This window comes from Marmota monax, unplaced genomic scaffold (assembly GCF_021218885.2).
Source record: "Marmota monax isolate L192 unplaced genomic scaffold, Marmota_monax_Labrador192_F-V1.1 WCK01_AAM20220418_F8-fsc00063, whole genome shotgun sequence".
Lineage (NCBI taxonomy): Eukaryota > Metazoa > Chordata > Mammalia > Rodentia > Sciuridae > Marmota > Marmota monax.
This window is the reverse complement of record NW_026693726.1, coordinates 675,117-698,676: the sequence shown is the minus strand read 5'-3', so window position 1 is coordinate 698,676 and position 23,560 is coordinate 675,117. Positions and strand designations below refer to the sequence as shown.

Below are 23,560 nucleotides of genomic sequence, written 5' to 3'. Positions count from 1 at the left end.
AGTATTTTGTATTCTGTTAGTTTCCGTCAAAGACTTTGTTTTTGTCCTAGTATGTCATTAACGTGATTAGACACACACTTAGTACTGTTCTACCTGCGGTGGGTAGCAGGTCATATTTTAGTTTAGTTTGAAGTTTTGCATTATCAGAACTGTCTTGTCTGATATTTGCATGTGGAACATAGATGTTAGCCACTTGGACAGACTGTGTATACAGAGCTGGGGCTCCCCTTTCCTCAATCTCTCTTGTCAAAATTTCCCCCATATTTTCTGGGATATATCCCACTATATCCAAAGTAATGAACAATATCTATTAGATACATCTAGTAACTTTACATTCTAGCTTTGATATCTTAAAGTCTGATTTGTATTTTGGGAGTTTATCTCTCTCCATAGAGCATTCTGGATAAACTTATTGGCTGTAGCTTTTAATTTATTAAGTATCTATTTAGGCTGCAAGTTAAATTGGGTTTTCTGCAATGTGATGGACTAAGCAAACATGAGCACATTCAACTTCAAACATACAGACATTCTGAATTGTACATGTTATTATTTTTAAAATAGATAGCTCAACATTATAAAGCTCACGTTGAATAAAATGGGATATTTTAAAAAGAATTGTAGTAATTCAAACTTTATACTAAAAATGATTTAATTTCTTTTTCTCTACATCCAGTTGTATGTATAACAAACTACATTCTTACCTTTTATTTGGTTAATGAGCATTTAGTATTTTTTTTAGAGGGGGATGAGTTCTTCATTTTCCATTTATGTTAGTAAGCAGAAAATTTTTTAAAAATCATGGAAAAAAATAGCTGAGGAAATCAATGAAGAAGATAATCATAATAATGGATTCACCTATATTTTAGTTCATTCACTATATCACCTTTGAAGAACATTTTTTTTTCCTGAGAGGATTTCTTTTATCTTTTTTGTTTCCATACCCATGCCTGAAACAGTATAAGATAGCTTAATTTATCTTTGTATGTTGCTTTAAAAAATCATTATCATCTTATTAATTATATTTCTACAAAATTTGCGTGGATTCCAATAACATTTACATGGTTACATTTACTACAGATAGAACTCCATTTCCTGTATCCCTGACCAAACACCAGTTTCAGCCAAAGTCATCTGCATCTGCCCATATAAATCACTTCATAAATTAGAGCCAGAATTCCTTATAGAACATGGATTCATATATGAATCCAGACAAAATAAATCATAAGGAAGAGCCACAAAGTCAGGAATGCAGATTAATTTTCATCAAGTTCCTTCCATTAATGTAGTTTAATGCTTTAAATTTGTATTAAAAACATTGCAAGAATTATGTCCTTATTAATCATTTAATTTTCACCCTCCTTTCTCATCTCAATATACTATTTATCCAAAAGATATTTTTCACTTTCTTTTCAGGGTCTTTGTGGCTTTTGTCTGTGACTTATTTTCATTTTTGACAGGTTTCTTCAGACCTTGTTGCAAGTTGACAAGTGTTTTTTTTTGATATTTTAGTGTTGAAGAGATTGGGAACTGGGTTCGGTAACATAAAACCCACCTTCCAACTACTACTATATTTATTCATTCTTTTAATATTCATTAACTCATTTAACATTCATAGAGTGCCTACCATGAGTCAAGGATTTGATGGTGACAAATGTTAGGTTTTCTGCTCTTAATCGCACAGTCAGATGATGGAGACAAATATTGATATATTTGAGATAAGTGCTGAAAACAAGGTACACACATGGGAAGCACTTTGTCGATAGCTATTGCCAACTAAAACTCCAGTACAAACGTAAGTCAGACAGAGGGCTGTCGGGAATCATTGCTCATATCACTGAAGTTATCACTTCTATAACTGCTCAAATTCTGTTTTTTTTTTATTATTGGCTAGAAATTCCGTAAATTGTTTTCTCCATATGTTTGAAATGTAAGGATGATTGTTACTCATATAAATTTTTAAACTTGTCCAAGCAGTGTAAACAGCATAAAAGGTGAAAAGTGGGAATGTCATATGTCACAGCATATCAGGGTAATGAGATGTCTAACAGACTCATAGACACACAGACTGGAAAGCACTTCTTCATATTCATGTTCTTGATAATTTCACGTTTATAAAAATAACATAAGTGAGGAAAACATTTTCTCTCAGTAGAATCATGGGTCAACTCAAGGTAAACCATTATTCTATAAAAACATGGCTCAAAAAATAATCTAATTAGGTGTTATAACCACATTTCTAAGAGGTATTGTTCTGTTATTGTGTGTAAAATATAGGAACCCTTCCCAATAAAACAAAAATGAGGAAAACTGATATGAAATCTACAGGAGTCAGCTAACAATTTTCCAGACAACAGAGTTATGTATTTTGCATTATTGTTCTAAGACCTATAGGCTTTGATTACTTGGGACTGCTTTTTTTTCCCTTTTACCCTCTCTAGCAGAGCTGCAGATTTAATTTTATAGGTATGAGAAATATGAAGCTAGGGAATTTAATAATTGTTTCACTAGGTAAGGGATGAAGTAAATTCCATTGCCTTTCGTTTGATTACAATCTTCCCTGCTGGTTTAATTAAAAACATCCATGTGAGGAAGAAGAAACATGGTAGAGGATCTAATTGTTTTATTGTATTGGATGTAGAGTAGGAACAATGAAACCGAAAGGTTTAGAGTTGTAAAACTTAAATGTTTCATGTAAATCTAAAATGCAGACACAGGTCAGCTATAGACAAATGTCAAAGACTAAATTCAAAATACACTGCAGGCAGAAAAGATGACATTTATCAGTCATCCATACATCAGTAACTAAAACAATTTTAGGGTTGTCTAGACAGGCATGTATTATTTTTTAAAATTTAAATCTCTAGAAGGACAGCAGAGGCATTGTATCTATATTTAGTTTCACAAAATATGAGAAGGAAAGCCTAAGAAAAAATTTCAAAGCATTTGCAAGAATATATATATGTAGAAATGTTTTATTGTTTTTATTAAATAGTGGAAGATAATACCTGACTAAATTATGTTTCTGTTTCATGACAAGGCCTGAAAATTTATACTCAATACTGCTATATTAGATTCAATTTTCTGATATTTGCATAATGTGCAAATCACAAAAAAATATATTTTTAAAAGTATTACCAATATTTTTATAAGACTTTTTTATTTTAAAAATTGTTACTAAATTAGAAAATTTCTTTTAAATGTTAATTTTGAAAAGGGAAGAATTCAGTAGCAGAAAATTAAATGTGCAAATATTATGAAAATATCATTCAACAACTTTTCCAAATACAAAGCCTGAAAAAGACTTGTAAGAAAAACCAAAAACAGGGTATCAGACACCAGAGCTGTAAATTAACCAAGAGAAAATAAAATTGTATAGGAAATCTTATTTATTTTATTTTTGAATCTATCATTATAAAATATAGTTTAGACAAGTTCATTTGTAAAATAATAACTAATATATCACAAAATTTCTAAATGGAAAAATTGACAACATGTTGTATTTTCAAAGTCAGAAAATGAAAGAGAAGTTAAAAACAAATGAATCACAAGCAAAATAAATTTCAATATTAGCTGGGGGACTATTTTGAATTTTATTCCTTTTTATCCTGCTCTCATTTTATTTTATTGTTTATATCAATTACAGTTTTTAGTAGTATAATTTTGCTATCATTGAATAATTTTTACTTATACATTTCTAGATATATGGATATCCAGTCCATAAATTATAAATCTTCATCTATGTCTATCATGAGTCATCTATAGGTTATATTGTTTTTTACTATTTTAACTCATTTTAAAAATTTATCATATTTAAAATCATTCTCAGTTTGAGTCCGACAATTTTTTTTAAAAAAACTACCTATGATCTTAGTTTTCTGGCAGTGATTTATTTTAAAGCACCTTTTTGTGTTGAGAAATCATGGTATTTTAATGCCATCTATTCTTAAGCTCTCCAGGAAGTACATTTTTCACCCTCCCCCCAGCATACACCCCCATATACATCTTTGTGATGAACATTATTGTGCTAAATATATTACATGGTGCAGATTACTTCAGTCCACTGCTTCTAGATCTTATAGCCGTAAATCACAGCTTTTAAATATTTATAACATTCCCTTGAACACTTAAAGGGAGAAAGCCAAAATAAAATTTTTCATTTGCTCCTAGAGTAAAAATGTCTGTGCTGGTTAAAAAATACTACTGTTTTTCTTAAGAACTTAAATTATACCCAGTAACCTCTACCTAGCCATTGGTATTAAATGGGTTTGCACAAGTGTCCAGATTTTCCTTCAGTAGCATCAAAATAATTGTTAATATGTAGGTTCTTAATACAATCTAAGGATCTCTTTTTATCTTTTGTCTTTGTTATGTTTGGAACTCCCTTTAACCTCAATGATAATTTACCAACCTCTTTATTTTTTTAGACAAAATTTTAACAGGCAGAATTCACTCAAATATCTACCAAATCATATGAATCAATTCACAATTTCATTTAAAATCTACGTTTTCTCATCTAAAACAAAATTGTAGTGCAGAGTTAAAATGTGTAAAAATAAAGTTAGCTTTATACTACTGCTCAGTGAAAGCATCTTGCCAAGCAAGAAGGGCAAGGACCCTTTTCTAACATTTAGAGAGAGAACAATCTGGTCTTAGATAAACAACTGAAAACGAGGGCACCCTGCTATGTTTTAGAATCCCTCAAGACATCATAAACCAATTTGGGTTCATTTCCCAGAATTTTATAGCAAGCTTACTTTGCTGCTTTTTATTGTATGATGGGAATATCTTTTTTTTTTTTTGAAACTTCTCATCCCTGCTCTACCATCAGTATCCACTAGGTGGAGATATAATTATATTTTTCTCAGGTTTTGGACGACTAAAACATTTATGATGCTCTATGAAAGAAATATTCATCTTCAATTTGAACATTTACCTTTTAATTGGTGTTACATACTTTGGTATCATCTATATTTTTCCTAAATGTTATTTTTTTAATCCTTCTACATTCCCTTTTTTGTTTCTGTGTTTTATTAGAGATTCTGAAATATAAATAATTGATTGCATTGGTTTCAATTTTATTTCTTTTCATATTAGGGGGACACACAGTTGAATGAGTATTCTCAATTTCAGAGTATAGTTAAACGTAATCCCCAGCATTATGTAGAGCTGCTTTGAGACTAAGTACAGGTTGTTGGCAGGGATTTAATTGAAGGGGTTAGAGAAGAAGAGTTAGGAGATTTTCCCTTTTTCTCTAAGCCAGGTAAGAATGCTCCACTCAGCTCTATAGCTGCCAGGAAGCAAAGGATATGAAAGCAAATGAAGTGGTTTCCAGATCCTGATAGATCCCCTCTTCATAAAAATCTTCCTCTTCTCTCTTCTTTTCTTCTCTTTCTTCTTTTTTTCTTTTTTTTCCTTCTCTTCACTTCTCTTTTAGAAATCTGTGTTGCCATCTGTCTGTTGCTTATCTTTCTGTGTCTACCTGAGATACCACGCCCCCAGACACATATAGTTTTATTAGATGCTTGTGTAATGCAGTTTATGTCACATATATATGACATAAACATACACATTTTAGGAATTTACAATAAGAAAGCAAGAGCTAAAATTGGTATCCAATTTAAGGAGGACTCCATTTATTTCTGTCTTTCATGTGGATGCTTGTTTTATAAAAACATCTTTGCTAATTACATATTTCTAAAAATCCAAGTATTACTTCTTCTCCTTTCTGGCTTTTTAAAAGCTCAAAAAGTCTCCTGTGACTCTTATTTCCAGTGTCACTCTGGAAACCAGGGATTTTAAACTCTTCCAATGATGTAAGGTAGGAGGATACTATTCTCTCTATAAGAACAGATTAGATTTAAAACAAAGGATTTATAGTTATGGCCTTAAATTTATGAGTGTTCAAATTTCAATAGCTAGTTGAACGTTAAGTTCCGACTTACCAAGCACAGTAACTAACACTTGACCGACAACATCTCTCACTTTGTTCCTGAGAAATGTATTTCTGAGGCAAAATAAAATTAATAGGGATCTTTCTGACAATACCATTTCTTAACTATTGAGACCTATGGGAAGGAGGTGAATTTGTAAATTATAGTGCCTACTCCAAAGATGTTTTTTAAGCAAACAAACAAAAGCAAAGGAAACTCTATATTTCTTTGCTTTGATAAACTGCTTAGGCATGTTGACTACATTTTATCATAAGCAAATTAACCTTATATCTTTGAATTTGGAGGACATATTATTATCCTCCCATTCCTTGTGGTTACCTGTGCTTATGATCTTTTAATTCTATATAACTGAGCAAACAGTGGGTTTAGCCATGTGCTTTTTTTTTTTTAAATAGCATTTAGTATCCTGAAAGCAAATGCTTTATGTTCATTGCAAAACAATCTTTTTCAATTTGGGTCTTTGACCAATCCCTGTTGTTAAAATGAGTGATATAATCATCCTTAGATGCTAAAAGCTTTTTAAGCTAAAACAATTAAGGTGAGTTAAAGTTTCTCCAAATTTCCAGTTGTTTCCAGTTGGTACCACTAATGCAAAGATAATGTTTGATGGGTCAAGACTTTTCATTTATCTCCTCATTGGAGACAAATGTTACTCATTATAAAAATATTACATTCTATTACCAAACAAAATAAATGATAGCATAAATAGAATCAACTTTCACTTTTGCATTAAGAAATAAACAGCAGCAACAATTGTTGTTGTTTTGAAGGGCAGATGCTTATTATTAATTATTTTATCAATTAATTATCTTTACCAATATTTTTATTAATGTTTTGGGGAGTCTAAGACATGCCAGTAATTAAAGAAAAACAAAATAATTGGATGTTAAAATTTTGTTTACAATTTTGATGCCAAGAAATATCTTTTATGAACTGCTTTTTATGGCTGTTCTGATATTGGTACCACAACTGCATTATTGATACTCTTCCTTCACCACATCTGCTGCCGTGTTCCTCTCCCTCAGAAAGGGTATATGCAAGAGAATGGTCCTTTCATTTACCTTAAAGGAATAAAAACATCAGGAGCTTTTAAATATATTTTTCTAAACTCTTCCTTGTGCTGCATGCCAATCTTCCAGTTCACAGTCTCCCCTCTCTCTTCATTCTTTTCATGTTATATTTAAAACCAGGAGTAATTAAAAAAATACTAAATTTCCTGTCACCTGAGTCTAGAATAATTATGACTAGTAAGTTACATTTTTGTTATTGTTGTTGTTTTTCAGCACCTTTTATGAGCTCAGTAGTTTACATTTATAATTCATTATGAACTCAACTATGTGAACTAAAATGACTACCAATGTTGTTAGTCTGATTTGGGACAAATTATTTAACTGGTTTCTCAATCTTACCTGTAATATTAAAAAGGAATATAGCTGATTTTAATACTAATTTAGTTAATGCATGTAGTCTTTAGAAGCATATCTAAAATTCAAGTGTAAAATATTACCTATGATGTCATGTTTAAGCATTTCTTGGTCCTGTGGGCTTGTTTGCATATATTCCTCCAAAGTATTTATCACTCTTTTATTTTGGCATTTTCTTCTTTCTTTAAGGAGCATGGGTATTTATTTATTTTGTTTGGTTTGTTTCTTAGAGAAATTGAACACTATAGCTAAAAGACAAAATAACTTTTCCAAAGTTTTAAGTCTTATGCATAAAATGAAACTTAGACTATGGAAGGCCACATATCATGCTTTTTCACCCCATTTTCTACCTAAAAATCACTCTGTAGTGTAATAATGAGGATAGACTCCGTTCATAATTAAGAGAGAAATAGCAATATTACTATAATAATCACTCTTTGTATGGAGTGACCTTGAATGTACAAATATTTTTCACTTATTCTGTTTTATTTTGAACCTCATAACAACTGTCTAAAGAAAGCATCATTAGTTCCAAATAAAAAAAATAAGGCAATGGAGGCTTTTGGACTTAAATAACTTGCCAAGATTCACTTAGCAGGAAATAGTGGAACTGTATCTGGGAGGCAGGTTTTCTATCTCCAGAGCTCCCACTCCTAAATAGATCATTAGGACATCAATGGACCTTCAAATTTTCTAGTCTAAATCGTTATTTATTCAATGAGAAAATGGAGGACAGAGAAGGAAAGGACCCAGACAATGTGACAGAAAAGCAGATCCAGGACTAGAACTTTTTCTTTTTTTTCATAATTTGTAATTCCTTAATTTTTCTCTTACATCACAATAGTATAGAATCAGCATTTTAGCTTTTTTTTTTCTGACAGGGTTTGAGAATGAAATTTAAAAAAAAATTCAGTATTTATGAAAATCATTCCATACTTAACCTAATCCTCTGATTCAGAGATAAGAACATAGCTTTCATAGGCTGCCTCCTAAGGACAGAGCTGCATCACTTAAGATCTTAAATTCTGCTATGTATACAGCGGGGGTGGCAAACATGGTTGCATTATCTCAGGACAGCAGTTCTCTTAATTGTGTAGCTGTCCCAGAACCAGTCAGAAACTCTGTTTTCTGCTTTACAAGGAGACCAGGTAGTTTTTCATGAGCTCAAGTAGCATCAGGATTCTACAAGAAAACAACAGAGTTGATGCACAGAAGGAGAACTTCCTAAAGCATGGATGACACTGAGCAAGGATTCTCCATGAAAAGGAATTTGTTCCCAGAGACTACATAGAAATCACTTTCTAGACTGCACATGAGCAGAGTAGAATAATATTTTCTAGCAACATCTTCATTTGGATGCCAAACTTATACAGGTAGAAGTGAACTTGAAGAGATTACAATTGATCTCAATTTTCTGGTATGTGAAGTACACTAAGATTTATCCATTTAACAAAGGCTTTGAAGATAAATAACATCAAGTAGATAAAAGAGTCCAGAAGAATGAGCATGGACAGCCCTCTCAGACTGAATTAAGCATGGTTCTCTGCAAAACTTGTATCTCTTTCATATACTGAGTCCTACCTTTTCATTCATTTATTTAATAATATTTTAATGCATCTCATAAATATCCAGCTCTGAGCTAAATGTAATTAAGGAGCAAACAAAAACACATGGTATACACTGTCCTCCAAGAATCTAGGAGGAAAGTAAGTATTAATACAAATGATTGCATTACAAAGTTGAGAGCAGTGGAGATCTTGAGAGTTCCTTGTAATCTAGACATATTGGAGGTGAAAAAGAGATGTGCTCTCATGGAATAAATGATTAGAGAATATTCCATGAAGGAGAAGGATTTTGGTTGACTGCAAAGGAAAAACACTTGAGTTTGTGGAGCTGATGGCAAGGGCTTTTAAAGAGAAGGGTAGAAAGGGGTGTTAGCAGAAAGACAGGCAAATGGATGGCAGAGAGTGCATTGTTCATATTGACTGGAGCATAGGATCATTCAGTGATATAGAGAAAGATTAGAAAGAAGATTTTTGTTCCATTTTGTAATACGCAGTTTTATGCCTAGGGACTTATATGTATACACTTATGTGAGCAATGACACAGGTTGAGGATGCCCACTGAAGTATTGGAAAACTTGAGATATCTAAGTGCTCACGAACCCTATGATATCCCCATGCAAGAACTACTGAACAGTTACTGAAACAAATGAGCAAGCCAATCATTGAAAGAAACAGCAAAAATAAACTGTTTCCTGCACTAATGTGCTGTGGCCTCTATTGTCAGAAAAACTAACATACAGAACAGTGCGCATTATACATAATCAGTTGTGTAAAACAGTAACAGGATATAAACATGCATTCTTAAACCTGTTTAGCCATTTCTGGAAGAAGAACTGTGATAAAATTGAGCTCATCTTGGAAAGAGAGCTGGGACGCTGGTGGGAAATGTGAGAAGATTACGTATGTTTCACTGAAGAGTTCACCATATTTTAGATTTTATATACAAGCATTTGTAGCACATATTATTTAAAAATTTATCTAAAGACATATTGTGAAATTTGGAATCTTTAGAAATATAATGGAAGGAAATATAAAATACACACTAGTTGGAAGCCACAGTGTTGAGTTTTTTTTTCTTTTTTCTTTTAATAGTAAATGTCCTGGGTATGCTTGAAGGCAGGAGTGAGGAGATGGATGGAGGCAGAGGAAATGAAATAGAAGGTAAGTGAAAATTATAGGATTTAGGGCAGAAGTGGAAAGGCTGGGATCTTAGAAGACAAATGTCCTTTCTATGAGGTGTCTAAACAGAGCCACTGAATCACATATTTTGGACAGAAGCTGATGGTTCATTCTTTTGTTTTTCTTTGTATCCACAGCAACAACTTCGGGGGGTGCTGGTGGTGGTAGTATATGTGAGCTGATTGGTGTGACTGACACTTGGGGCAGGACACAATTCTTACCATAGGAGCCCTGAGCAATACAGGTGACTTTAAGGTGATGGTGGGATAGTCAAGAGCTATACTTTAATGACTGCTTCTTTAGCTACTACTTTTTGTAGAAAGATTTGTTCACTACCAAAGAGGAGATGGAATATGTTCATGCCCAAGGTGGCAGGAATCAGTAAGGAGATTTACAAGTATGCATATTTATCGTTTTCAAGGGCCAAAGGCTTCTTCTCATCAATCAGCTCAGTAATGAATGAGGTACAATGATATAACCTATCCAGGTGATTTGTGGTGAAAAGAAAGGTGATATAGGGCCAGTATTTAGGGTCAAAAAATACAAGAAGTTATTCAAAGATAAAGGAAAAAGTAGCACAGGTGGAGAAGTTTTTGCTTCACTCTTTGAGTCTGTTCTTTGCAATAAGTTTTCCTGATGGCTAAGTTTGAAATTGGGCTGTGTCTTATTCATTCAATTTCAGACAAATATTTTTATATATAGAATAACTGTGGGCATTTTACTGCATTCATTCCAAGAGAGAAAAATGAAAAAAACAAAACAAAACAGAATTCAACCTTGTTTTCATTATGTTCCCCCCCAAAATCTTTCAGATTTTTAGGAAAAGGCAATGGATCAAGTGGAACTCAACAATTGTAGTTCAAAGTGTAGTTGTTGATCAAAAAAGTAGTATCCCTGAAGCATCCTGGGTGTACCCCAATCTATATGAGCTTTCTCCTGTTTACTCTGAGCAGTCATAGGTGTCTTAGTTGGTTTCTCCCAGATGCAGACTTTGAGGCAAATCTTCCAATGCAAGCAGTTTTCTTGAAAACTGTGGGGAAACACCACAAGAGAAGAAAGGAAGTGAGATTAATTTCAATAGGATACTCTGAGAAATGCACTCATCTCAGGACTATTCCACCCAACAGCAAGTGAGCTGGGGATTTATACCAAACTCTCAACAGTAGTTTCTGGAATGATCCCAAGTATTGATAAAGATTCTCTTAGCGCTTCCAGAATGCTTCATTTGGGTCAAGGGGCCAGAGAATTCCTAGTCAGCACACTTGGCCCATATTGCAGCTGGCTGGCAACTGGACTTTGGCAGAGTACCTTGAATCAGGAAGGTCTGAGGGAGGCAAGCAGGAAAACTAACAGCATCTTGCATAGGGACTAAATAGGCAAGGCTCAGAGGGAAAGGAATCTGAAACTGAGTATACTCTCTAAGGCTGTCTACTATATCAAATATCATTGTTGTTGTTGGAGTATTATTAAGGCATATCAATGCACTCCAGTGATAGTTTAGTTGGTTCATATGGCCTTTAGATTTCCAAATAAAAATAATAATAATGTGCTTATGCACACTGAGAGGTTACCATCTATAAGCACCATTTTAATTTTTTAAACCAGGTAACATAATTTTTACATCTTTTTAGCAATGTAGTGTACTATATTCACTTTTCAATTTGAAGACTAATGCTTGGGAAGGTATGGAAATTACTTCAGGATACATAGCAAAATTTAGTCATCAAGACAAACAACAAGGTCACTAGTCTTTCTACTTTTGAAAGAAAGCTTCCTCGTTTCCTTTTAAGACTGAGATGTATGTGAGCAATACAAGAAGCAATCTCCAAAAGCCTATTTTGCAGAATGATAATAGGTATTATGTGTTGGGGGACAGAATTTAAAAACCAAACAAATTAGAGACATGGGAGATTAAGCAATGCTATTTTGATTCCTATACATTTTTAAGATTTTTTACTTACTTTCTTCAGGATGTTTTAGATTTTTAATATGTCAAATTGTATTGTGAATGCCTAAGACAAAGGCAGCATACCTGTTTCCCCAAATCACTGGATGTGAACTCATAGTTTCCAAGCAACACATTCTAAGTGGAAAGAACAGATCTTGTGACATTTTATTGCAGATATCCACCCCACAAATAAACATTGCTTAACTTGCTCATAACTTTACCATTTGAACATTTATAAATTAAGTAGTGTTACTTCCAACATGAAAATTATTTATGTTCTCCTTCTTAGAAATTATGTCAGGTGAAGACATGGCAAAAGAATATGTCAGAGATGTGCTCATCTGAGGATCTATTTAGTGATTAGGGTCACAAACTGCCCCCTATTATTTTTCACACTTGCAATTATTCATAATCTCAGACTTGTCTTAGCCAGATCAACTAAATTTCCCTTGAAAAATGGAGAAGGAAGTTCATGTCACTCAGTCACAGTCCAGAAAGAATTCCCCCCCATTTCAAGGACTCACATCACTCTGCCTCCTTTTAGGTCCACACCTTATTTATCTTTTGGCAAATTGGCTTTCACTATCCCTTCCTCTTAAATTCAAGTTAATAAAGTCCTGCAGTGAATTTTCAGTTTATTCAAAATTCTCTTGAAGGACTGAAAAGTCATCCAAATCACAATAAAATATTTTTAGGGCCTTTTATTCTCTCTCCTAGACTTCAGTGACACTATGAAGTTTCACATAATTTCTAGTCTGCATCTCATCAAATACTGGCAAAATTTATTCAATTCAAATTAAATAGATGTAGCACAGCGTAATCTTTCTCTATTAAATATGTCACTTTTTGCAATTGTTTCTTAATATCCCTCACAGCTTCCATCTAAGATTAGCACTTTCTTTGCTGCCAGAGTTTCACTAACCTACTGAATTATTCACTGAAGCATAACCTTCAGATATCAGGTTAGAAAGACCTTGATTATGGCAGGAAGTGAACTGTATAAACCATTTTTCTTTAAAAGAAAATTTCTCAGTATAGCAAACTCTGAAATGAGATAAGTATTAAATGTGTGTAAAAATTAAGTTCATAATTGATAGGAATTTAGCCAACTGTGACATTCCTGCATTTTGTTTATTATAATGTATAATACCATCTTAACTATTGCAAAGCAGCATAAAACATGTGCATTGCAATAGTGCTTATTTTACCTAAAGAAACGCCAACCTGGATGCACGTTTAACAAACCAAATTGTTGAATGCTAAATTTTCACTGTTTTGCACAGCCTCTGAATATTCAGGCTAAAATTTTAATCATGGTTTATTCCCTTTATTTCCTATTCACTTTTGTTTCCTTCACTCTAGCTTTGTTTTAGTGTCATATCGCACTAGAGTTCATGGTAAAGTCAGCAATTCACCATGGGCCTCCCTGCAGCAAATTCTATTAGTAGCGTCCCTTGCTTTATCTCAATTCAGTGTTGAAAGGTCATTAGAATACCGGGTGAGGAGACAACACTCTTGGAACACCTTTGCTAGTGCTGAAATCAGAAAACTCACCACTCACAAATCAGCCACTTCATGACCAATCCACTGGGTACCGATAGCTGAAGTGTAACACTGATACACAGCAGGATGTATGTCCTGTTTTTCAACCAGATGAGAAGAAATGCACAGAGACAAATTCTGGTATACATTTATTTCATAAGCCATCGAGAGAGGTGTTTTCTTCCCCCCCCCCCATGACATATATTTGACTCAGACACTATTCAAATGACTTTCCAAATACTTAGGTAGGGCATATATATTTTAAGTATCTGTCCACTTATTAATGTTAGGCTCCTCTTACCATAACCAGTGTTGTAAAAGTCAACACAACTTAAGGAATGTCAATAGTGACAGATGATGCATTATTAAAGAGTGTGCTTTGATCAGATTTTCTACACAGATTTGTTGATCAGATGGAGGCAATAAATTAGGAAACATTTTTTTTTTTTTGCCATGAATCAATATAAGTGGTATAGACAACTTTAACTATTTTCCTTTAACACTATCCGCCCTACCCTCAACAAAAGTACCAATTGCATTCAGTTCTAAAATTTTAATCTTGTTGTATGATTATTTGAAAGTCTTTTTATAAGCACTTAGGGAAGTCCCAAATAAGCCAGTGAAATAAGTCAATCAGAGCAGTCTCTGAGAGAAAAAGACCCAAGAAATGTGCTGGTGAAGGGAAAATTATGAAAACATCTTTGTTTTAAGGGACAAAGAAAAATCTTAGAACAAATGTACAACAATTTGCCATTTTCTTCAGGTGAGAGTCAATTTTCATGTTTATACTAATAAGATGTTTTTTTTTTTCCTTGAAGAAAAGTATCAGAAATTTGGGGGTTATAAGGAGTTGCACATGGTTTATTATATTACTATGTCAGTCAGCTTTGTGTCACAGTGGCCAAAGTACCTGACAAGAACAACTTAGAAGAGGTGAAGTTTATTTTGACCTCCAGTTTTCAGAGTTCTCAGTCTGTGGTCAGACTCTTCCATTGCTTTGGGCATGACATGAAAAAGATCATCATGACAAAAGGGTGTGGGGAAGGAAAGATGCTCAGTTTGTAGCAATCCATAAGTAAAGAGACAGAGAACAAGGTGACAGGCCAAAAAATATAAATCCCAAAGTCACACACCCAGTGACTTACTTTCTTCCATCACATCCTACCTGCCTACAACTACTATCTAGTACTAGAGTCTATTCAAATTATTAATCCACCAAATGGATTAATCCACTGATTAGGATATAGCTCTCATAATCTAACCATTTTATCTCTGGACATTCTAGCATTGTATTACACATGAACTGTTGGGATTAATACTGCATGTCTACACCATAACATTCCGCCCCTGATTCCAAATGCTCATGTCCATCTCACAATACAAAATGAATTTAGTTTATCTCCAAGAATCCCCATAGTCTGAACAGTTCCAGCTTTGCCCAAAGTAGAACTGTTTAAAGTCTCATCTGATACTCAAAGTAAACTCTTGGCTTTGAGCCTCTGTAAGAACCAAAAGGCAAGTTACATATATTTAATAGAGGTACTAATGTATTCTTCCTTATTTATTTATATTCCATGGATTTTTGATCCGGTAGGAACTTAAATTGTTGAGAAGAACACATAGTCAAAAAGTAGAAGGAAAAACTGCCCCCCTTTTATTGCATTTATGTCATATCTTGTCAAGTTAATATACTTTATTACTATTATTTTTTTTTTTTTGCATTTGGCATTGCCATCTCTTCTGGGTGGAATTCAGAAGATAATAGCATCAAAAACAACATAAAATACATTATATAAATTAGAGAAGTACAATGTGATCATGTGGTAATGAAGATTAAGGTGATAAGCCATTTTCCAAGAAAGCTCTCAACAAATCCTTTTCCATTTATTTAGAAAATGATGGATAGAATTTTATCACAAAAAAATCTGCCTAGAGATCATTATCACTGGAGAGAGTCTATGTAAAGTTGCTCTGTCATTTATAAATATTAAGCCCCTAAACAAATGTAGAAATGAATAGGACACTGTCTACTTCTTAGGGAACTCATATTCTTATAGAGGAGATCATACTAATTTACCTAAAGGTCAGGAAATACCTTAGTGTGAATCAGAGTTCAAGAGAGGATCTTGGATTATTTCTGCCAGAGGTCTTCTACAGATTAATAAAAGGCCATTATTGGTTTGATCCTTTTGAGTGTAGTTATTATACACTTCAGGATCATTGTGTACATTATAAAAGTCATCAAACTTCATTGTAATTATTTAAATAATGACTGCTTCTATATTGGATGGTCTTGGGGCATAGAATGAATCTGTCTTGCTCACTGACCTACATGAAATACATTGTAAGAGAATCTCTGGTAGATAAAAAGTGTTCAATAAATATTTACCAAGTTAATAAATTAAATGAATGATTATCTGAAGGTACTTAATGTATCGAAAGTACAGGCAAAATTAAACAAAAAGATCTCATACATAGATAATAGAATATATATAGTCATCTTAAGATATATATATATATATATATATATATATATATATATATATATAAATAGAATAAGGTAATAAGGGTAATATTGTCTTTTCCATATTTGGCGATGGATAGATACTTGGCTGTACTTGAATTCACCCTGGAAAATCAGAGGAGAATATAGATTGCCAGGGATAGAAATGAAGAAGGAATGTGGTCGATCTCATAGAAAGTTAATTAATTAAATAGGACATGTATTTCTCCAAGTTTGGGGATGAGGAAGAATTGGGGCAAGGACATTGACTACCAGGTTCCTAAGTTTCTTATGGATCTGAGGATTACTGCAGCACTGGAATCAAGGCTTTGTGTGAGATAAATAATCATTGTGTTCATATCCTTGCACTTCAGTTGTCTGTTTTAATTACTTCTCAAATTTATAATAGCAATTATACATCTCAAGTTAACTAATATTCCAATGTAACTAAAATTCATTCCCTGGCACAGATTGCTCATGACCAACCAGACCCATGTATGTCCATCCTATTATTCTATTGTTTTCTAAGTATATTTAAAAGTGATTTAGTAATTACACGTAGGATTACCAAAACAAATTGAGCAAATAATTTTTCCCTCTCCCAACAATGCCTTCTTATTAAGAAACTTTCTGAAATTGCTAATTAAGATTGTGAACAGGCATTTCATTTAACATCTCCCTCTAGTTTCTCTGGATACAATGTTTACTGTGCTATAGAAAGATGGCTGTTGCTGGCATTCTGGAATTCATTAGGAGTTTTTCAGGAGCTGAACATCATTATTTCATTGAGACATCTTCTTCCTGTCCCTGATGTGTCTTTTGTTACCAATAAAACTATACCTGTGCTTCCTGGTGAGCAATGGCTGTGGGTTGCCTGTGAATATAAAAGTAGGAAATGGAATTTCAGCTGCTGGTCATTTCAAAGCTTTTCCTTCAAAACATACACAGGACATTTGAGTGATGTCCCTGAGCCCCATAACAAACTAGGTCAGACCACTTTTAGAACAATTACTCATTTCTGTGGTCCCCTTATCACTTCCTTGACTAGCCAAGTGAATATTTCACTAGTGGGCTATTCATGGAAACCCAATCAAGATTTGTGGCAGGGTGATAATTTATTTCAAATTTATGATTGTATTCCCAGTATACATTAAAGGGAGTAGTTTGCCCTTACTTTCCCCACATCAAGCCAAATGATAAGGATTCTCTGTATTAGGTGACTATTTCATAATTAAGTTAAGGCTGTAGATAGATAGAGTAAGCAACCAACCATGGGAGTGATTTATAGATTTTTTACTGACTTTGTCTCTCCCAATGGCTTACCACCATGCTTGAAATTTTCACTAAAGTAGCTCCTTACAGATCCCTCAAGACAAAGCTTTTAGCAGCTTGGAGAAATCTGCTTTGAGGGAGGGTAAGGGATTGCGTAGTTAAGATTCTGAATTGTCAAATCCTGGAACATTCCAGAGCTCTATCCTTGGAGCACCTCTCTTCCAAGCTCTCTAAGTGATTTTACTTAATCAAATGCCACTAAATGAAATTTATATAAAATATTTTATGTCTTGCTCTAACTTTTCCAGTGCTCTGTGTTCTCTAATTTTCTATTAAATCACTCTACTTGGATGTCCACTGATGTCACAAATCTCATTTGAAAGCAAGTTCTTCTTTCAGATGTTTCCATTCTAGCAGAAGGTACCTTATACACACAGTTGTACAAGTCTGATAAATATGTGGTTCTTGTTTTCTTTGCTTCTTCACTTCATATACCTAATTTATTAGTGAGTCTGGCCAGTTATGCATTAAAAAATATATCCAGTCTGTACCATGGTCAGAATGATTTATGAAAATGTAAATAGGATTAAGAAATTTACCTAAAATTCTCAGATATTTTCTTTTAGAATTGAGAATAAAATAAAAATCCTAATCTAGAACTTAAAATAATCCATACAACTCTCTGGTCTCATCTAGTACTGTTCTCTAGTTTCACTGTGCCTTGACATTCAGTCACTTTGGACTTCATCCTATTCCTAAAAGTAGTACTAGAATTCATAACCAAGGAACTCAACCTGTAAAATTTGGGATAGCTTTTTTATTTCATTCATGTCCTAAGTCCAAGGTGAAAAAGCCTTCCTTAATAATTCAACTGCATAGTACCACTAGTCACTCCTGTCATGTATTAATGGTAATTGCTACTAAGAGTATTCATCAACCTCTGACTTATTTATTTACTTATTTTATGTCTCCCACCTTCTTCTGAGATCCTGGGCCTAATCTATCTTACTTATGGCATATTTGAAATAATTATTAAAATAGTATAGTCACTCTATAAATGTTACTTGCAGAAATATAGAAGGGATAGAAATAAAAATCCTTGTTTCCTATTGATTGGCCTGTGTATTCTGTCCATTAAATTGCTATATTATTAATGAGCACCAGCAAGTACATTATTTAAAATGTAATGTAATTCATAAGCTAGATTCTGCCATAGGAATAAATTAACCTCAGAATTTCAGTAGTTTAATACACAATTTTAAAATAATTATTCAGGAGAAGTTCTACTCAAGTGAGAGTGAAAAGTAATACTCCAGTCAGTTCTTCCATGTGGTAACTCAGGGATCCAGGTCCTTACATGATGTGGTGTTATCCTCTCCCCAGGAGGTAACACACTAGCTTTTAAACATTTAGCTTAGAATTGAAATGAATCATCTCTGATAAGTCAGAATTGACTAGAACCAATCTGATTGCCTAATACAGTTGCATAGGAGGTTAGACTATTATTTAGTGGATCACATAATTTATCTTGGTAAGAAGTATTGCTTCTCACACAATATCAATGGCATATTATAGAGAAACCTGAGGTAGGATATAAAAAAACACAAGTCACCAGATTTTTAAAAATGAAAAGAAAATATGGGAAAGAGAAAAAACCCCTGAAATATACTGACATTTTCTGGGTTCTATGCATAGCTAATACAAGGTTAGTACTAATCTCTACACTGGTTGAAAAAAAATATATAATGTTTCCCACCATTTGGTTTGCAGCTGTAGCTAACATTATATCCTGCCCCTAGTATTATTTGAAAGTTTGCCTCTTAAACTCATGTTCTTCTTGATCCTTTTGCTCTAAAGTATCTTCCCACCCCCACATGGCTCCACCCCAGGCTTGCCTTTGTGTTCCACTTCACAGCTAATCATCTTAGATTAATACCAGGACCACTCTTGCCTAATGGAGTTTCAGCTAAAAAGAGAGAGAGAAAATCAGGAAGAAAGCTCCTGCTAAGTGAATATGTCTACTCATTTTCTCCTGTGTTTTACATGCTCTTTGGTATAAAAGAAATCACGGAAGTCAATGGATTAAATATAAATGTGAAGTAAGGAAATATGTGATAAAAGAGAGACGGATAAAAATGTACTTGAGACCAATGGGCGGACCATGTGGTGAGCTGATATAATACTTTAATTCTGGCATCCCTGTGGTTAGCCCAGGTTGACAACATTTCAAAGATGACAATTATTTGGAATAAATCCAAGATTATACTTTAAATAAAAATGTTCATAAATCATAGCTCTTCCACTTTGAATAGGACAAGCACGTAAGCAATTACTTACAGGAGCAGTATTATCTTGCAGTTCAAGCTGTTTCTTAAGTTGATTTGACTAAAAGCTTACTTTTTTTCCCCAAAGTGGAAAATGAAAACATTCCACTCTTCTTGCTTTGTCCTAAATAGGAAGTCCAATTAGGTGAATCATTTATTCTCTCAAAAAGGTATATGAATGAAAAATATAAATTCAAGATAAAAGAGAAAAAATACCATTATGTCTGGAAGGAAGAGAGTTGGAGCAGGGGCTATCAAATGGTATGGCTGGGTGGGAGAGAATCAGGATCTAGTCCACCCAGTGAGAACACTGCATGCCACAGGGGACTCTGGATTAGGAAAAAAAATAAAAAAAAGTAGTCTCAGTCTGTTGGTTTACAAAAGGATAGAGCCTAGGACACCACTCTTTTTCTGCCCATTGTGTAGAGTGCTTAAGAGACAGCAAATTTGGCTTTCATTCCTGAATCTACCATGCACCAGCTTTGTGTCTTTGGGTGAGTTTCTTAACTCATGTGTTGATTTTGTCATTTGTCCAATTAAGAATAAAATCTCGCAGGATAATGCATGTAGTTTTTAGCGAAATGCTGGGCACATTGTAATTGCTGATGTAAAGTTTCAATGTAGGGAAGAGTACTACCAAGAGTGATATATATGTCTATAAGAAGGGATATATACAAACATGTGTATATGTTTGGTAGGTAATTTATGAATTAACAATTTACAGTATAAGAGATTATAATCTCTTTAATATTTTTCTGTCACAAGTTTCTATAACACTAGGTAAGATGCAGAATCCTTACTCTGTCAATATTTTAATGTGGGGAAAAATGTTATTTAATGGTTTTTTTTTGTTATTGTTGTTTAGTTTTGTTTTGCTATTTGTCTTAGTGACATTCCAGTTGCTTTATAAATTCTAAGATAAAAATGGTCCAGGGTGTGGTATGATACCCATTTGGCATGGGAAATAGCTTTTACCTATATGCCAATAGAATAAATGTTTCATGATACAAAGAGAAGCTGTAAATTTGATAAGTAAATGTTACTTTACCAAGTAGTGAATGAAATTCAGAGATATGAGAGAAGAAATTACAAAAGACAAATCCATATTAGTTTCAAATTAGATTTCTTTAACACATTGAAAAATACCGAAATGTCATGGGAATGGATTAAGCCTGCAGACTGCTTTGACAAAATTGCCTCTTAAAATGGAAAATAAAGATGGTGATACTTAGTATAATGCCAGTAAAAGTCCCAATAAAATAAAATTTTGGTGAGGGGGATTGAAACTTTAAAAATTATTCTGACATTATCTGGAAGAATTTATATTATAGCAGTTGTTTTAAAGTTTTTTACATTGTGCCTATACTATAGAGTATATTTAGAGGTGCATGCATCCCACATGCACATACAAATACATACACACACATACACAAAAGGAAAAAAGTTTTCATAAGATTATATTTACCCCAAATGCATGTAATAATGTCTAATGTTTCATATTTTATTATCTTTAAAATGCTTGTCATATTCCAATACATTAATTCCTAGAAGCTCAAATGGGATATGACCTACCTACATTTAAAACATAGTGTTTTTATAAAATACTTAAGTTGTTCAAAATAATAGTTATAAATTAATTCACTTTTTATTATATATTCTCATGTATTAGAAAGTTCTAGGCATATGGTTGAAATAGTAGAAAGTCCTGAATTATACCTATATTTGTATAAACAATTTCACATAAAATAAGGATACACTTCTAATCAGGTAATATATGATGAGATCATACATTGTATTAAACTTATCTTAATGTAGCTCTCAGTTTGGAAAATTATATTTAAGATTCTTTTTTCACAATTTATTTCTAAACAAACTGTACCTGTAGATGTAGGATACAAAAAAATCTACAAATTACTAGAAAATGAAGAGTATTTGTGTAATTTTGGGTGGCAGAAAGCCTTCCTAAGCATGAAAATAAAATCAGAAATAATTTACAGAAGTTATATGTAAGTTATATAATTTACATATAAAGTGAAAAGGTCTATATTTAAAAATCATGAAGAACACAAATCCAAATGGCAACCTGTGTATAATTTAAAACATATACAATATATAAAACACACACAATATATAAAATATCTCTGACACAAATATGACAACCTTAGATTTTAAAATAAACACCACTAAAATAAAAATAATATACACAAAGTGAAAATCAAATTTATCAGGAAGGAAATTAGAAAAAAATCCAAGCTGATTACTAAAGAATTAAAAGTTAAAACAGTTATAAATATTTTTTTTTATTTATCAAGTTGGAAAAAATATATTTTTAGAGTCATAAAATCCACTGTAATTTAGTTGACGTTTATTGATTGCTTTTTATATGTCAGACATTATTTTAAACATTTGGCATACCATTTAATCTTCTTTAAAAAAAAACCCTATAAGAAAATACCATAACTATTATTTTTGTTTACAGAACAATGGGGCTGATACAGGTTTTCTTGAGTAATATACATAATAAATAGTGAAGTCAGATTTTGATACCAAGAAATCTGACATCAGAACACACACTTTTAACTGAAATTTGCTTGTTGTTCCCATATTGTCATGAGTGTGAAATACACATTGGAAAAAGTACAAAATGGTACTATATTTCTAGAGAGCTATTTTACAAAATATCCCAAGAGCACTAAAAATGTACATGCTGTTTGGAATATCAATTCTGTTTCTACAAATTTACCCAAGATACACCTCTAAACCTGTGCAAATAATTAATTGAATAACTTTCTGTAGAAATTGTTTTTAAAGCAGAAACTTGAGAGAAAATTAAGGGATTAAATATTTACTAATTGATTACATTATTGGTTGCATATTAATGCAGTGTAATACTTTCCAACAATTGAAATACTGCTTTTGATGACAGTTATCGACAGTATGGCAAGTAAAGACAATTGAATACATATTCTAAAACAATATATATATACTGTACAATGCATTTTACTATATATCCTTGGTTTCATGTCTTGATCAATTCTCCTTTTCCTCCCACTCTGTTCTCTGTTCCTGAGGGCTGAACTTGATAAACTATATCATGAGGGTTTCTATCCTTATGGACTAGAGCAGTCTGGAGGTACTAGTGCCTGATGGAGAAAAGTTTCTTCCAAGTAAAACGTCATGATTCTAGAGAATTCTTTCTGCCTAAACTCTAAAAAAGAAAAAAATAATAATAATAAGAGGAGCCTAAGAGGAAAGTTAATTACTTTGTTGACCAGGATAATTGATTTCAACTACCATGGAAGGAAATTACTCCACAGCTACATAATGGGAGCAAATTCTGGAATTTGGGGATATGGCTGGGCCATTGATGAGTACTCACTTCCGCAGTAGTTCCATTTGGGGTTATTGTACTAACCTTCCAAGTTCCAATAATAAAAACTTAGAAATTAAAGGGGAGATGTTTGAAATCATCCTACTAGATAAAGTGCCCTGTTCTGACAAAGTACTGGCAGAAGGTAGAGAAGAAATGGTTTTGAAAAGAAGCAGCTCTAAGATAGGGATATGACCATGTTGTCTTGACTCCACTGTACAATAGTTGACAGGATTTTATGCACCTGGAGTTTGGGGGACATTAACTTTTTACCTGGATGACCTACAAGAGTGAATTCTGACGGTGAAATAGGGGTGATCATATGAACATCTTCCATTTGATTCTTTAGACCACCCTCTCTCCTTCTCTTCCATGGACAAGATCAGTCAACAGGACCCATATTCTGTCTGATGCTGTTTGGATGCATCTGATATACAGCTCTGGAAGGAGATTAGAAAAAGAGAAGAAAGTGAAAACAGAGT

At 33.1% G+C, this 23,560-nt stretch overlaps 1 protein-coding gene across 3 annotated transcripts in view; it reads left to right on the top strand.

Annotated features, from left to right (window-relative positions):
- Hnf4g (hepatocyte nuclear factor 4 gamma) overlaps positions 1-23,560 on the top strand; it is a 261,440-nt gene that overhangs the window by 179,165 nt on the left and 58,715 nt on the right. For all 3 annotated transcript variants that reach the window (XR_006855302.2, XR_006855304.2, XR_006855301.2), the window contains one exon: positions 10,033-10,101. The gene's annotated coding sequence lies outside the window, so the exon portion shown is untranslated. The remainder of the gene's footprint in view (positions 1-10,032; positions 10,102-23,560) is intronic.